At 34.7% G+C, this 17,994-nt stretch overlaps 1 protein-coding gene and 1 non-coding gene across 2 annotated transcripts in view; both read right to left on the reverse strand.

Annotated features, from left to right (window-relative positions):
* Positions 1–17,994, reverse strand: part of KLHL1 (kelch like family member 1) — a 320,540-nt gene that overhangs the window by 136,449 nt on the left and 166,097 nt on the right. The gene's annotated exons all lie outside the window — the stretch shown is intronic.
* LOC117803253 lies at positions 9,922–10,027 on the reverse strand. Its single transcript, XR_004626941.1, has one exon. It is a non-coding gene; the product is annotated as a U6 spliceosomal RNA (small nuclear RNA).

The raw sequence follows: 17,994 nt of genomic DNA on the forward strand, positions 1-17,994 counted from the left end.
TACAAAATCTTTAACAGCAACAACAAAAAAATCCAGGCAGTCTCCTTGCAAAGTCCATGTCCTTAATCAAATGCTAGCTATCTCCTTGCCAAAATAATCACTGATAAATGGTTGGGAGTAGAACAGTGCAATAAGTTAAGTCAAAGTTTTACAAATTTACACTATCACAGCAACCCCGAAGATCATTTAACATTATTGCCACACTAATTAACTGATGCCCCCAGATAAACCCTGGGTACCAAAATCTCCCAAGGAACTAAAATAACTGGCATAAGAATCTTGATCAGCAAACTGGCCTCACACAGTGAATTTTTAATAGGTAAATACACTATGTATTTTCTTTCCTTCTTAACATCTGATGAGAACTGCCACTTTATTAAGCAGTCAACAAGGTTCCACAGGACTCGCCTAATAAGTATTTGACAAGACTGGACATTTTAATTACAGAAATGAGGCTATTTCTGTGACTCAAGATTCCTGGGGGAACTTTTATTAGCTTAGAGCCATGGTGCCTTTTTTTTTTCTTTTATTCAGTGGGTAAAGGAATAGGGTACTCACAAAGTAGATTGATAGGGACATTTGTGAGAAAAATATCCATGGTTTTATTGCCCCTTCATGACCAAGTTGATCAATGCATGATCAATGTAATTAATTAAATTAACATGAGGGAAAATATGGCTACAATGAAACGCTTAAAAGTAATCACCTTATAGTGATATTTTGAGTAGTTTGCTTTTATTTATTCATTTTTTTGCTTAGTTTTAGAATTTCTAAATTTTCTGGAATTAGTATTTTTTTAATAATGAGAAAAAAATTACAATCTTCAAACTATAATTTTATTTTATCTTGGATACAAAACCCTTTTAAATATGGTTTAGTTCTTATTCATTCATTCTCTTTGGTACTGAAATTCAATTAATGAAAGAGGTAAAATTTCTATCCTGATTATCATACATGATACTTTCTTCATTTTTAATGAAAATTCATTTGATTGCAGTTGTTACACATACTTTGGACATCTTGCTCCATCTTATCAAGTCTATCTAAAATAATATAACTCATGATGGACTAAAAAATATAAACACTTCATTTAGATTTTAGGTTATATTAGCAAGCTTTCTCAATTGGTAAGAATATTACCATATTACCACATTTTAAAATCATCTGTCCTATTCTAAAAGAAATGAGCTTATTGTTCTGATTTAAACATTATTTTCACATTCATAATACTACCAATGATTTTTATTTATTTTTTAAATTTATTTTTAAAGATTTTATTTATTTATTTGACACAGAGAGAGACAGCACAAACAGGGGGAGCAGCAGGCAGAGGGAGAAGGAGAAGTAGGCTCCCCACTCAGCATGGAGCCCGATGTGGGGCTTGATCCCAGGAACCTGGGATCATGACCTGAGCTGAAGGCAGATGCTTAACCGACTGAGCCACCCAGGTGCCTTTACTACCAGTGATTTTTAAACTTTCCCTTAAATCTCAGAAGTATAAATTATCTTGGCAAGCTCTAACATATATTTCTTCATAAAGCTCTGATGTAATCTTTGCCTCATTAAGGAAATGAACAAACAAATAAAAGAGTTGACTGGTTGGCAGCGTAGGCCCCCTGATGGCTAACATTTTTGGGCAAAGATCAATAACGCAATTTTGAATATTTACCTGATTACTCTTCTTTTTCAAAAAATACTTGACCTTTTGAAGTATTAAATAAATGTAACATTTTACATAGATTCATGATGACTCCCAAAACTACAAGTAAGTCCACTATATTGACAATTAAAATACCATGAGAAGTGTTGACACTGGTGTTGCAAGTTCTCAAAATGGCAAACACCTACGGTAAATGTTTTGGACAGAAGATATTTACATTATTTCCTCTATTTACATGGTAATTGTATTCTTCAAAAAAATCCCTGGAAATATTTAATTCATATAAAATACTAAAAATATTTTGTGTTTATATGTAAATTTTACTCTTAGTTTCAAATAATTCTGAATAGTAGATCCACTTACATTAATGCTTGGCTAGACACCTGAAAGTCATGAGTGAAAATGGACAATCTTTCATTGTGGACAACTAACAATGTTGCAATAAATTTGCAATGTAGATAATACAGATTCTCTGAGGAAAATTGGAATTAACCAGAAACATGCTGATCTGATGAAGATTTGATGAAATAGAGATTGTTAAAGAATGTTTAGGGATCTTGAAAGGAGTTGGGGCTTTATACTGCAAGGAATGGAAAACCAATTCACAGAATTCCCAGCTTTTTACATAAAAAAAGGTTATATTAGCAAGATACAGGATAGACTATAATAAAGCAAAACAGAGATGGACAAAATTTTGAAGGAATTTGAGAATTAGAAGTGAGGTCTGGAGATGCCTGGGTGGCTCAGTTGGTTAAGCAGGCTGCCTTCTGCTCAGGTCATGATCCCAGGGTCCTGGGATTGAGTCCCGCATCAGGCTCCTCGCTCAGTGGGGAGCCTGCTTCTTCCTCTGCCTGCTGCTCCTCCTGCTTGTGTTCTCTCTCTCTCTGACAAATAAATAAATAAAATCTTTAAAAAAAAAAAAGAAGTGAGGTTTCAGTTTGAGTTGTGGTTTGTGAATAATTATTGAAGTCATAGGCCATGGAAGTTCTGAGTGAATATAAATTAGTAAGAGAAGAGAAAAAAAAAAAAAAAACAGAACCCTAGGGGTGAAGAGCAGGGGGATGTGAGAATAGCCAAGGAAAAACACTGAAAAACATTTTCAGAGAGTCAGGAAATGAGAAGTTGCAGATTAAAGTGTAATTACCAGTTATTAGTGTTGTCATTTAAGTCTGAATATGGTGAAGAAATGGTGTATGAGAAGAATTGACAAAAGAATTTGTTCCTTGGGCAGTTATCCTTTCTTTCTGTGATCTGATTCAACATTTCAGTCAATTCTATAAACTGGGAAATATAACAATTACATAATTTATTCCCTAAATTAAGTATGGGAAGAATTTGAGAAAAAATGTGAAAAAAAAACTTTCACTAAAGTAAAAAAAAATTATTTGTTGACAAATAAAATGAAATATATAATATATACAATTTATATACAAATTATGATTTGTTTTCAACAACTATAACTTGTGGAATTACACAATGACCAAAAGCAATGCATATTCATTACACTAGCTGATTTAGACATCAATTTCCAAAGTTATAGGGGATGCTGGTTTATATAACTTTTGTTTCTGTTGGCAAATAAAGGCTGAACAATATAATAAGTAAATTCCTATTTATTAATATTTCTTCCAATTGATCAAATAATTTAGAGTTGATTACAGTATTTTGCCTATCATTTTACAGTGTTAAAGTAGATATTTTTCTTTTTTAGACTGTGTTTTCTCTCTGCATTCAAAATATCACTTAAAGGGGCACCTGGGTGGCTCTTGTTAAGCTTCTGCCTTCCGCTCAGGGCTTGTTCCCAGGGTCCTGGGATCGAGCCCTGCGTGGGCTCCCTGCTCTGCTGGGAGCCTGCTTCTTCCTCTCCCACTCTCCCTGCTTGTATTCCCTCTCTCGCTGCTGTCTCTCTCTGTCAAATAAATAAATAAAATCTTCAAAAATATATCACTTAAAATAATCTTAAATATTAAAGTATTTACATGATACATATAGCTAAAAGTACACATTCTATTCAAGGTAAATCCTGGCTCCAAAGTATGGCTTCAACTAAGTTAAGACAACTGATTATTTACTTTCATTATATATAAGTAATATTATATAACTATATAATAGAATGATATATTAAAAGGGGGAATATTTCACTGGATGTTCAAAAGAGAGAGAGAGAAGGAAAAGAAAAGAGGAATAAAACTGCAAGTTAGATGCTTACTTGTCATATTTGGGCCCAGAGGAAATCTTAACTGCCTTTAATTTATGGCAGAACTTGTGCAGAATAAGCACACCTTGAGATGCAGGCAGAATTTATTCAAAATGGATCTAAATCCACATAATTAATGTTTCTGGAGTGAAAATATAACCCAGTTGTAAAATATTTCACATAATATTATTCCAAAGAATTTTCTTTCAAAATTACAAAATAAGGGAGGTTAAACATCAAATAGCTCCAGTAAAGAAAAGAAAGGTCACAAAATATATACAAAACTGCATCATTATTAAAGCAGAACATATTCAGACTTTGCAGTCATTATTGTTGGAGAGAGTTAAAAAAAAAAAACAACTTATCTTGAAGTCCAGATGTTTTCCCATTACTGTCAAAATGTTTTCCCAATAGTTTATCAAATATCAATGATATAGATCATAAAAATGTTCCTATTCATTCCGTGAATTACATTGTGTGTCTTGGAAATAATTTCTAGAATTTTTTAATGGGATTAAAGTCTCTATATTTTAATATACAACTACATAATGAAGATAAAACACAAAATTGCATTGTAAAGCCCTTTAAGTTTATGAAAGACATTTGATAAAGCTAGTAAAAACAATGCATTAAATCCAGAAATAATCACTAATTAATATGTTACTATATTCTTTTTTATCTACTGCTATTGTTCTTAAATTTTTGTTTGTTTGTTTTCTTTCCTTTTTCCCAAGCCTCACATGAGGCATTAAATCAACTGTGAAATCTTTCTTAAATTCCTTAGTGAAGAGTCCCCTCCTTTGTGGTCTCTAAACAGTCTGGCCAATCTCACTGCACTGAAAAATTTTCCTCCTAGAAAATTATTGTCATATTTAACATTGCCTCACCATCTCTAACAAAGATGCCCAGAAGCTCTTAAAGTATATTTACTGGACTACCTTGGCCTCCAAAATTTAACAGTGTTACATAAATTTCCAATGTTTGTAAACCACATACTGAATGGCCAATATACCACAAAGAATTTCATACTGAGTTAAAAAATATATTAAACATCTCTCAGAGGGGAATGTGGTGGTGGAGTAGGAGGACCTCATCCTACAACACAACTAGATAACTATCAAATCATACAAAATACCCCAGAAATTGACTTGAAGACTGGCAGAACAAATTCTACAACTAAAGGTAGAAAAGAGGCCACATTGAAGAAGGTAAGAAATGCAGACACGTGGTTTGGAAGAGAAATGGATAATGGCTGCTGTGGTAGGGAGGGAGCCTAGGTCATGGAAAAGCATGAGATTTAAATTAGCACACAGCGGGGAGCTCATGGGGAAAACAAATCCCCATAGCAGTTGGCTTGGAAAGCAAGAGGAGCCAAATTTCATTAGTTCTTGCAACTATTGGGGCTTAAACCTGGAACTCTAAATGTCAGCGCGCTTGGCTCGGGTAGAGCCAAGAGGCATTGGGGCTGCTCCTGGATAGAAGGCAAGGCAAACGGTCTGCATACAGCACAGAAACAGATATCTAAAGGGGGCCTGGGGCACACAGTAGGGATGTTATTTGCTTGTCTTGAAACATGTCCCAGAGAGGCTGCATTCAAAGAGAGACCCCTCTGGGAACAAAGAAATTGGCAGGTGCTATTTCCCTTCCCTGTTGCCTAGCATAAACACAGAACCACCTGTAGGAACCTAACTTGCCTATACCAAGCCCCACCTCCCCATGCCCTGGAAGGACTTCCCTTCCTAATCATGAGTGCCTCAGTCCCAGCAAGGTTGGTCCCCTCCACCAGAGGACCAGCCCAAATCTCTGCTCATGCCACATCTTCTGACCAGAGTTTTATAAGGCCTCGGTTCTAGCAGAAGTGGTGACAGGTCTCGTTTCATAAGCAGACCAGAACACACAGAGTTAAAATATGCCACATTCAGGTAAGGGACCAAACACTGCGTACAACAGGCAAAGTGAGCCTGCAGACGACTAGCCTGAAAGATAGAGTGGCCAGAACACAATAGCAGAGCACACACAGCATACAGTAGAGACACTCCCTGAAGTGCCAGGCTCTGGGGAACAGAGGACACTATGCTTCAGGGCACTACAGGGCCTCTTTTTCATAGGGCCATTACTCTCAAGAACAGGAGACATAGCTGACTTCCCTAACACAGAGAAGCAGGCACAGAGACTTAGACAAAATGAGAAGACAGAAGAATTTGTTCCAAATGAAACAACAGGACAAAGCCATCGCCAGAGATTTAAGTGAAACAGATATAAGTAGCATGCCTGATAGAGAATTTAAAGTAATGATGATAAAGATCCTCACTGGACTTGAGATAAGAGTGGAAGACATGAGTGAGACCATTAGCACAGAGATAAGGAATAACAGAGCAGAGATAAAGGCCTCAATAAACAAAATGAAAAACAAGACTGATGGAATGAATAGCAGGCCGGAAGAAGAAGGGGAACAAATTAATGACCTAGAAGACAGAGTAATGGAAAGTAATCAAGCTGAACAAACTAGAGAAAAAAGAATTATGCAAAATGAGAATAGATTTAGGGAACTCAGGGACTCCATCAAATGTAATAACGTTTGTGTTATAGGAGCCCTGGATGAACTAGAGAGAGTAAAGGGGGCAGAAAATTTATTTGAAGAGATAATAGGTGAAAAGTCCTCTAATCTGGGGAAAGATACAGATATCCAGACCCAGGAGGCCCAGAGAACCTCCAAAAAAATCAACAAAAGCAGATCCACACCAAGACATATTATAATTAAAATGGCAAAATATAGTGATAAAGAAAATTTAAAAGCAGTGAGACAAAAGAAGACAGTTACATATAAGGGGAGCCCCCCCCCCAAAAAGGCTATCAGGAGGTTTTTAGCAGAAACTTTCAAAGTCTGAAGAGAGTGGCAGGATATATTCAAATTTCTGAAGGGAAAAATCTGCAGTCAAATACTCTATCCAGTCCGGCAATAGAAGGAGAGATAAAAGAGTTTCCCAGACAAACAGAAACTAAAGGAGCTCATGACCACTAAACCAGCTCTGCAAGAAATATTAAAGGGGACTCAATGGAAAGGAAAGACCAAAAGTGACAGTATGAAGGTAGGAAACACAAAGCCGTGAAAATATGAATATATTTATGAAATATCAGTCAAGGAACTCACAAAATAAAAGGATGTAAAAATATGGCACCATATGCCTAAAGTGTGGGGAGAAGAAAAGTGACCATAAACTTAATATAGACTGCTATATGCGGAACATATTATATACAAAGCTAATGCTAACTGCAAATCAAAACCCCTAATAAATATGGAAAAAGTAAAGAGAAAGGAATCCAACTATATCTCTAAAGAAAACCAGCAAACCACAAAAGAGAGAAAGACAAGAAAGGATCAGAGAAAGTCTTCAGAAACCACCACAAAACAGGAAATAAAATGCCAATGAAGACGTATCTAGCAATAACTACTTTGAATGTATGTGAGCTAAATACTCCAATCAAAAGACATAGGGTGACAAAATGGATAAAAACAAAACAAAACAAAATAAAACAAAACAAAAAAAACACCAAGACCCATCTATATGCTGCCTACAGAAGACTCATCTTAGACCTAAGGACATCTGTAGATTGGAGGTGAGGGGATAGAGAAATATCTAACTTGCAAATGGATGTCAAAAGAAAGCTGGAGTAGTAATGCTTCTATCAGGCAAAATGGACTTTAAAACAAGAGACAAAGAAGGACATTATATAATAATAAAAGAGATATTGCAATAAGAAGATATAACAACTGTAAACATTTATGCACCCAACATGGGGGCACTCTGACTCAAAACAAACATAAAGGAACTAAAGTTAATAACAAACATAAAGGAACTACAAAGTTTGGAGTATAATTTTGTCATGTTCTCTCCTCTTTCTATGTAAGTATATATTCACTCACACACCTACAATCAGGCATACAAATACATGTATATACACAAACACATACATACACAAAACCATTTTTCTGCTCTATTTCATTTTCTGCAAAGTTTTTGTTTTATTTTCCCTTTGGCATGACATTACATCCCAGATATCTTTTGATGTCAATAAATTATCCGTCTATCACATGTGGTAGCAGCGTATTTTACTTCACGTGTGAGGCTCATAGCTAGTTTAGGTAGTCATTTCAGTGATTTACTTTACTCAGACACCTGAAGTGTACTTTATTGTCTATACATCTGTACTTACACTTGTATTTCTATAGCACTGATTCCTAAAATTGGGATTGATTTGTTGTGGGGCACCCCACACTTGCTATTTTGATCAATATGGCCAAATTGCTTCCAGAATTTACATTCTTAACAACAAAGATTAAAATACTGCATTTTACTTCACCTTCCCAATGACTGTTATTAGACTTAAATTTTGTTGATTTATTTGTGATAACCTTATAGGAGAAAGTAAAATAGCATGTTTGCTCTAATTTTCGTTTATTTAATGGGCTAGGCCGGTGATGGGTATTCAGGAGGGCATGTATTGCATAGAGCACTAGGTGTTATATGCAAACAATAAATCATGGAATATGACATCAAAAACTAATGATGTACTGTGTGGTGACTAACACATCATAATAAAATTTTTTTAAAAAAATAATTGGCCCTAAACTTTAGAACTATGGCTTCCTTGGTTTTTATGTTTTGCCACATTTTTTAATTGGTTGACTCATTTTTTTAAATAACTTATAAATCTGGTTCATATTATTAAGAGTAATCTTTTTTAATTAAGTGTTTTCAATATTTTCTCCCAAAATGCTACTTGCATTTTGTCTCATACAGCATGGACTTTTATATACACTGTTTATTTTTGACTGGCCACGAAATTGAATGTGGCATGAGGAAGAAACAAAATAAATGACTTGTTTATTTATTTGTTTACCTTTCTTGCTTTGCTAGCACTTCACAAAAAGACATCTTTATAAGGCATTTTACGTCAGCTAATTGCAGATGTTCTTGATAACTGGACTCCTTTCATGAAACCACAAACCTAATATAGTTTAGAGTCAACCACAATAATACAGTGTAATTAAAGGTCAGGCTCAACTGGACTTAGTGTCTAATCTCATCCGGTGCTTTCTGCCTCTGTAACATTTCTGAAATCCTCCTTCCTAAGAGTCTAACTGCAGCCATCTCCTGAAGAGATTATTGTGGTGGCCTACAGCAATTCTCCCTTCTAGCGCGCCCTCCCTCCAAATCTCCCTTCTAGGGTGCCCTCTCTCATCTCTGTAAGACACAACGTAGAATTCTCATATCTAAAAGCTTTCGAAGTCTCCTGTTCAATTGTAGGAGAAATATTCAAGTGACTTATTATGATAATAGAATCCCTTCTGAGATGATCGTCTACTAATTTTCCAGCTTTTAACTTGACATTATTTCTCACATACTCCGTAATCATACAAACTATTTACAATTCTGAGCAATATTTTGTACCTCTATGAACTTTTGGAAATACAACTTCTGTGTCTTAGTAGTATGTGTCTAAACTATAAAATCGGAAGAAATGGCCAAACTTGTCTTGCACTACCATGGGCTAAGTTGGCATTTTGCTCCAGGGGTAGCAAGTGTCTGAAGTTTGGCTATTCTATTCTTCAAGGTTACACTCAATGAAACGAGCTCTGAAAAAAAAAAAAAAAGTGAAAAGAGCTCTGGAAATTTTACTCCTTTTTCTATACTAAGTAGAATATTCTTTCAAAGCATCTGCATATCTTACATGCAATATTTATGCCTTTCATTTATTTGCAGGGTTTGTGCTGTCGTTACAGATGATCATGATGATGACGATGATGATAATTACTATCGAATGACAACATTTGTATCTGGTATCTGGACTGATAACGTGTCCTGAACACATGCTGCCAATCTTCTTTAACTGATTCCTTTTTTTTGTTTTTGTTTTTAATATGGAACGCTTCACAGATTTGCATGTCATCCTTGCATGGGGCCATGTTANACAACATTTGTATCTGGTATCTGGACTGATAACGTGTCCTGAACACATGCTGCCAATCTTCTTTAACTGATTCCTTTTTTTTGTTTTTGTTTTTAATATGGAACGCTTCACAGATTTGCATGTCATCCTTGCATGGGGCCATGTTAATCTTCTCCGTATTATTCCAATTTTAGTATATGTGCTGCCCAAGCAAGCACTGATTCCTCTTTTTTTACCTGACATAGTTTGAGTTCTATCCGTGGACTTTAAACCGGTTGGTTAGATTGTTGGTTTGTGGGTTTTTGTTCAGCTGTGAAGTTGCTTTAGTGGAAAAGATAAATAAGACAGGCGATGGAAAAATGCATACTGGGTACATTAGTGGCACCAATTTTCTCTACAAATAGATGGGATCCCCAATCCCACAGCCAAGGCCAGCTCTGCAGGAGGGTCTAATAGTAAGTTCAGGAGAGTGTCCTGAGACTTCAACCTAGTCTGGGTGAGCAAACCAGGGCAGCCTGAAGCAATCTTCGGAGCCCACTGTCCAAAACAATGTACTCAGATATTTCTGTTCTCTCTTTGGCCCTGTGTCATCTTCAAGTTTAGGTTATAATTGGTCCAAAAAAAAAAGGTTGAATATGTTTCTTTCAGTTCTGCTTCTTCCATTATTTTAACTTAGCTGATGGAACAAAAATGGGGGGGCCTTCATTTTTTTTTTTTTTATGGCCTAGCCATGTCCTTTCATATCTCCAAAGTAGAATCCACTTTCTCACACATCCCTCCTTCTGGTATAATGATATAAACTAAAGAAGATATGTATCAAATTGGTGCTCCCCTTTTACACTGGGCCTAATTTTTACTTGATTTGGCAGCTTTTTTTCTTCAGAGTTTACATTATTGAGTTACTATAATTCACTAGCTCAAATGCAGATGAACTTTCTTCTTTATTCTGTGTTTTTCCACTCCTTTTGGAGAGTTTTGTGAAAGGAGTTATGAAAACAGTGCTTACTGTCTTTACCAGAATTCCCATTCATGTAAAATGTATGTGAGCTTGTCTATCTCTGAACTTTGGAAGACAATAAGTGAATCCTGGGTTAACCCCATTGTAACAGAAAATTAAGAAAGTAAATAAATGTTTAAAGACATAAAACATTAGTCCATGTGTAGTTTACAGTGTTATTTTAACAGATTTTCAGGCAGAGCCCAATGAAATGGTATAAAGAAAGTGACATTCCTAAATTAGTGTCACCATGAAGGATTAGGCAATATTACTTCACACGTATAAGAAAGTAAAAGAGGCTAAAAAATTAATGTAAAAATATCTTTTGGTTGAAAAAATTTAAGAAAGCTAAGTTGATGGGTGATATAGTAAGCTGTAAATGGGTTTTTGTTTTGACATGTTCTCAGAAAATATTAGATTTTACATAAATTTATGACTGTCTTGAGCTCTTTATTTTATGGAGATGTATACAGATATGCCTCTTTATACCAAACATAATCACGGAATAAAGAGTAACACTGAATGAAAAAAATTCTTGTTCACTGAATTTTTCATTCACAAATGTTCTTAGGAGAAAAAGAGAGAGGTCAGCAAACATAGCTGTTTGTTCACATATTATCTCTGACACCAAACCCCTCACAAACATTAATTCTCTGTATGCACTCGTAAAGTAAAGGTTGTACATGAAATAAACAGGAACATTAAATATACAAATACATAAGCAGTCATAAATGTTAACCCCTATCCCATTTTAGCATATTCATAAGTCTACTTCTGCATAACAATTAATGCCTCATGCTGTTTCAGCACCAACTTGGCAGATAATGAGACTTCTCCATGTGGAAATGTAAATGATTTTACTGACCAAGTAACGGGAGACATATATTTCTTTTCCTTAAGAAAATTTAGCCAGTAAAGAACTAAAGCAGGGTTGCATTGCAATAATTTTCTTTGGAATAAATTAAAAACCTCTTTCTTCAGTAAAAAGAAGCATTATCAAACACCTGACTAGAAATCTAACATAAAGTTACACAGCAGGTCAAGTCACTCCTATTGTGGGCAACATGATTTATAATGCATGTGTCTCATAGGACATCTATTAATGTAGATATAATCCTATAATCCCCATCCATCAATATGAGTGCAATAATTGGGTTCTGTTTAGCAGATCTCAGTCCTGCACAGCAATGTCTTAGGTGTTTCAAATAAGCATTTGCTACATAAATGTTATTGTATATGGACTGAGAGTTGGTATTGTTGAATTAATCCAGGCTTATAATTATTTCTGAAACTATTTCATAGTATTCCAAATCCATGCAACAGATCTCTCTTAAAGTTCTGTCTTCTCTGTTTGATGAAACTTGGTCATTTCAAACTCAGTGTGAAGACAGCCTCTAAATCTTAACCCTGTTCCTATTCTTTCCTTTTCTCAAATATTGTGTGGGATTTTATTCCCCTCTTTTTTATTCATTAACTTAGTCTATTATTCATTCATTTGCCCAACCATTCAATCAAAACAGTATATTTTTTCAAGTTGTAGGTGAGGTAGACCAGTAGCTTCTAACTTCTAAAAAAACTAATGTCTCATGGAGATTAGGAATAAATAATACACATAAAATGTGATAAGTTCTACAACCGATGTAAAGACAACGTTACATGAAAGCATCGTAAAAGTTTTCAGGGAGGCTAGGCGACAGGTAAGAGAACATTTAACTTAAGTTATACTTTAGGGTTGAAAATTAAATTGAAATTTTGAGGACCAATTCAGGAAAAGTAAAAGGCTTAGGTAGAAGGAGAATAGTGTGTAAGGACACAGAGTGATGAAATATCATGGAATGGTGTGGAGCTGTAAGTATCGAGTATGGAAGGGTAGCAGAGGTCCAGGGAAATCTGGTAACATGACTGGAAAAGTAGGTAGGCACCAGAATATAAAATCACTATATGCTAACAGTTTATACTTATTACTTGGGAAGCCACTGAAGAATGTTTAGCTGCCAATAGGTTTAATCACATTTGGATTTAAGGAAATTAGCAACCTAACTTAAGAAAAGTAAATAATCAAATGCTATTTGACTCCACTGAAAACTATAATTTAATACAATTTTTATAAAGCTCGACAATGGGACGCCTGGGTGGCTCAGTCAGTTAAGTGTCTGCCTTGGACTCAGGTCATGATCTCAGGGTCCTGGGATGGAGCCCTGCATCTGGCTCCCTGCTTAGCTGAGTGTGCTTCTCCCTCCCTTTTGCTCCTCCTCCTGCTCATGCTCTCTGTCTCTCTCGCTCAAATAAGTAAATAAAATCTTAAAAAAAAAAAAAAAAACTCGAGAACAAGCACAACTAAACAATATATATTTAGAGATACATACATGTGCAGTGAATACATTACAAAGAACACATGTATTTAAAACACAAAATTCTTACTATCCTCAAAGAATAATGTTTACCACTGAAGAGACAACAGGTAGAAAGGATTTCACAGAGTTCCCAGGTACAAGTGTACTTAAGAAGTGTGATTTTTTTGAGTTAGGTATCACAATCATGGAAAGTTATTTGAGTATTATACTTTATAACATCAATATATATTCTTCTAAGTTTCATATTTTATAAAATAAACTGCTTAAAATGAATAAACATTTAAAAATAAAATATTTGAAAACATTACAAATGAATTTCAAATATTGCATTATAAAATATTTTAAAATGAATTAGGTAGGGAGAAAAAGAAATAGAAGCTAATTCAACATCTCAGGTAAGAACAGATTAGAGATTTAACAGAGTAGTGAACCCTAGGCAAAAGGAAAGAAGTCAGGTTTAGTCAATGGTAAGAAAGAAAGGAAAACAGTAATGAAGCCTGGCCCAAAATTCAAGGTTAGAGGCACTCTAAAGAAGAAAATGTTCATTAGGGCCTAACACTGCAGAAAATTGGGACAGAAAAGTGCAACTGGATTTTCAAACTGTGCTGTCACTGGTCAATTTGGCCATAGCTCTTCTATGCCTTAGTGGAGACTGAATCCATAGGGCAAAGGGGGTTCAAGAATTTCTACTTTGGGGGGTGCCTGCGTGGCACAGCGGTTAAGCGTCTGCCTTCGGCTCAGGGCATGATCCTGGCGTTATGGGATCGAGCCCCACATCAGGCTCTTCAGCTATGAGCCTGCTTCTTCCTCTCCCACTCCCCCTGCTTGTGTTCCCTCTCTCTCTGGCTGTCTCTATCTCTGTCGAATAAATAAATAAAATCTTTAAAAAAAAAAGAATTTCTACTTTGGGGTTGCTTAGGGGCGGTGATCTTGTTTGGAGGGCAGGTGCTAGGATTCTTGTGTTGATATTGTGATTATAGGAAAACTTCAAATTTTTAAGTGTCAACTACAGATCAAAAAATTACATTGTTAAGGTGCTTTTATTTACACTTATATTACTTTTTAAAATGCCCATTTTTGAACAGAATCATCATCATCATTGTTACGCTATTATATTGTTCTTTGAGGTGATTTTAGGAAGTGTTGATGGGAAGCGAGATGCGCTTTGGGCACTAAGAGGAATAGTTGAAGAGGAATCACGATATAAGAAGGAGAGTTAGTGAGAGGCAATATAGAGCAATGGTTAAAATTACAGACTTTGAAGCTAGTTCCCCTAATCTGAATTCTGGCTCCATATACTCATGAACGAGTACAGTTCAGTGAATTAATTAACCTTTCTCTGCCTCTTTGACTGTAAAGATACTACCCATCTCATAACATTGTTAGGATTAAAATAGTTAATATATAATACTGAGAATATTATCTGGCTTATAGTAATCTGTTCTAATTATTAATATTATTTTGGTGAAATTATGAAGAAATTGTATTTGCTTGTCCTTTCTGCTATGTAGCTAAGAAATATTATGTGACACTTGTAAATAAGATACATGGATGAGTGTCTATCATTTTAATGTCATATTGGAACATGAAAGTCACCATTGAAGAATTATTTAATTTTCTAGGAGAATATACATTTGTTTGATTTACCGTTTCTATTGATTAGAGCTTAAGCTCTGTGAAATTACATATTAACTTGCAGAATAATGATAGTTGCAATAATTTCTGCCTGTGGAAAAGAGAAACAATAATGTTTAAAGTTTAATGCCTTGTAGTAGGACGTTAACTGGCTTTGTCTTTAACTTTGAAAGTTTATTTCGACATTCTTATTCTTAGTGACTATGGTCTCTTTAAACTAGTTTACCACCTGCTGATACTCTCACTCATAAGAAAAATTATATGGCATGTGCTCAATATATATTTGTGTGACTCATGATTTTTACTCTTGATTTTTTGTTTGTATTGGCATTATGTTTTAACTTTGGAAAATGCTTGTTTATAAGTCACTTTTACCTATTTTCCCATCTTGTATAGTAGTAATAAACCAGTATAAAATGAGGTGCAATAAGAAATTTAGTGGTGTTGAAAGGAGGCAATCCTTATGTGGATATGGAAATATCATTGTAATATTTGGGGAGCTTATTTCTTATATCTTAGGGACAGTCAAATTGCCCCAATTACTCAGGTAACCATCGCATCTATATTTTGTTCCAAAATATGAAGGCCTGGGGGACTTAACATGCCCTAAAGCTTCAACATCTTTCGACAGCCTGCTCCCCTCTTTATGCCTATTGAAACATTCAGGGCTTCTCTTTCTTTTCTTTTCTTTTTTTTTTTCCTGTCTAGATCAAAAGGAACCTTATCACTATGAATTAATTTAGTACTGGCATGCAGCAAGTTTTCTTTCTCTCTCCAGGTAAGGTATTTTTGAATGATGATCACAGATGAAACCCAGACTAAACAATCCTACTATGTTTCTTTCTGGATCTATTTTGTAGACTGCCTATTCTCCATTAGAGAGTATGTCTTGAGTTATAGGTGCATAGTGGAGAGAAAGAATGAGGAACAGGTGGATACTAGATAAATAAATATTCCTTAATTCCCAAGTACCCTGAAAAACCCTCAAAGTGTAATCTCCAGCCAAACTTGATCTTCCATCATTATTTAAAGGCCTCAGTGCCAACTAAGCTGAGTCATCTCCTTCTCATAATTCATTATTACAGTAACCTTAAGATTATACTGCAGAGTAGATGGTGATGGAAAAAGAGAGAAAAACATTTTGGTTGGATTGTATCAGTGCAAAACAAAAAAGGCAATTTATAAAAGAAGGTATTTAACAGGAAAAATTATAATAATAATAGAGGAGGGCTGAGATCAAGAAGTGGAAAAATTAGTCTTGAATAGTTGGAGCAACACCTGTTCTTCTAAGATTAGAAGTAAACCTAGGTGTGTTGATAAAAATATAATGATGCTTTTCATTAGCCTTGCACTTTATACTTCTTAAAATACTTTACATATATGGTTCATGTTTTACATTGATTGAATTATCCCACATGATTTAACTTAAATTAAGGCCAAAATAGGTACTTCCCAATCATGTTTTTAAAAATCAGTTTTGAAAAGTTATCTTCATCTTTGGATAATATTTTTTTCAATAAAGTAATAAAATGATTGTGATCTTATAAGTAAAACTCAAGGCAGTGATACATAGTGGTTAATACTTGTGCTCTATATTAAAATTCAATAGCTACAATTCATTAACTGGGTGGCTTTGGGCAAGACATTTAATCTTGTAGCTTAGTTTACTCATCTATAATATGAGAACAATAGTTTTACCTATCGCACAGGGATGTTTCACTAATGCATGTAAAGCCATTTGTGCCAAGCCCAGAGAAAGTCTCTAATACATAAAGAACTTCTATAACTCAACAATAAGAAACAAATTAAAAATTAAAAATGGGCAAAGGAGCAGAAAAGATATTTGTCCAAAGAAGATATAAAAATATCCAATAAGTACATGAAAAGATGTTGAATTTCATTAGGATTAGGGAAATGCACATGAAAACCACAAGGTACAACTTCATACCACTATAATCAAGAATAAAGTTAATAAAAAATTGTTGGCAAGGATATAGAGAAACTCAAACCTTAGACACTCTTGTAGGGAATATGCAATGAGTGCAGCTACTCTGAAAAACAATCTGGTAGGTCTTCAGAATCTTTACCATAGAATTACTATATAACCACTTCATTCCTGGCTACATATTAAAAAAAATGAAAATATTATGTCCACACAGAAACTTGGATACAAATGTTCATAGCAGGATTGTGCATAATGGCCCCAAAATGTAAACAACTCAAATGTCCATCAACTGATGAAGAGATACACAAAATGGGGTTTCTATCAATGTGATGTAATATTATTTGGAAATAAAAAGAAATGAAGTACTAGCACATGCTATAACAGGACTGAATCTTGAAAACATTATACCAAGCAAAAGACACCATCTCAAAAGCCCACATGCTGCATGATTTCAAAGGGGGAGGGTGACTATTAATAGATACCAGGTTTCTTTATAAAGTGATGGAACTGTTTGAAAACTGATTACGGTGATGGAGGTACAAGTCTGTGAACATACTAAAAAGCATTGAGTTGTACACTTTAAATTAGTGAATTGTATAGTTGGTGAATTATTACCACAATAATGTTGTTTGTATAAAACATTAACATTTGGAAGCAGGAAAGTGTTTACTCATTTTTCCGCAATTATTTGTTGATCCCCTACTGTTACCAGATAATGTTCTACTTGTAGTGACACTAAGGTTTTATTACTTAATGACAAAATGTCACGTATCCACCTTATCTAGAAATGCATTTACATTTTATGGAATTTCAGATTTGACAAGATATTTGGAAAATCATAAGGTTGCAAGGGACCACATGGGACCAGTATGACCTCAAATAAACTACATCATCTTACAGTTAATGAGAGAGAGTGCAAGTGAACTGGTCAAAGACACACAGTTTTATTAAACAGTTAAAAAGCTGAGTCTTATAATTTTCAGTGGAATTCTTTTTCTTATACTTTACCTTCTTGTTGTGTTCAAGAAGTATTGAAATCTCACACACCTTCAGCAATTAGGATATAATGGTATTGGAAACAAACTAGTTAAAAAGTGAGATTTTTGGCCAAAATCAAAGCGGCACTGGAGGGAATATATTCTGGACAAAATAAACAAACAAATAAATAAATGAAAGAGTGCAGCCTAGACTTTGACACCATGCTTTAAAGAGAAACTTGAGAATGATCTAGTTTTTCTTTCTTTCTTTCTTTCT

Source organism: Ailuropoda melanoleuca, chromosome 7 (genome assembly GCF_002007445.2).
Source record: "Ailuropoda melanoleuca isolate Jingjing chromosome 7, ASM200744v2, whole genome shotgun sequence".
NCBI classification, from domain to species: domain Eukaryota; kingdom Metazoa; phylum Chordata; class Mammalia; order Carnivora; family Ursidae; genus Ailuropoda; species Ailuropoda melanoleuca.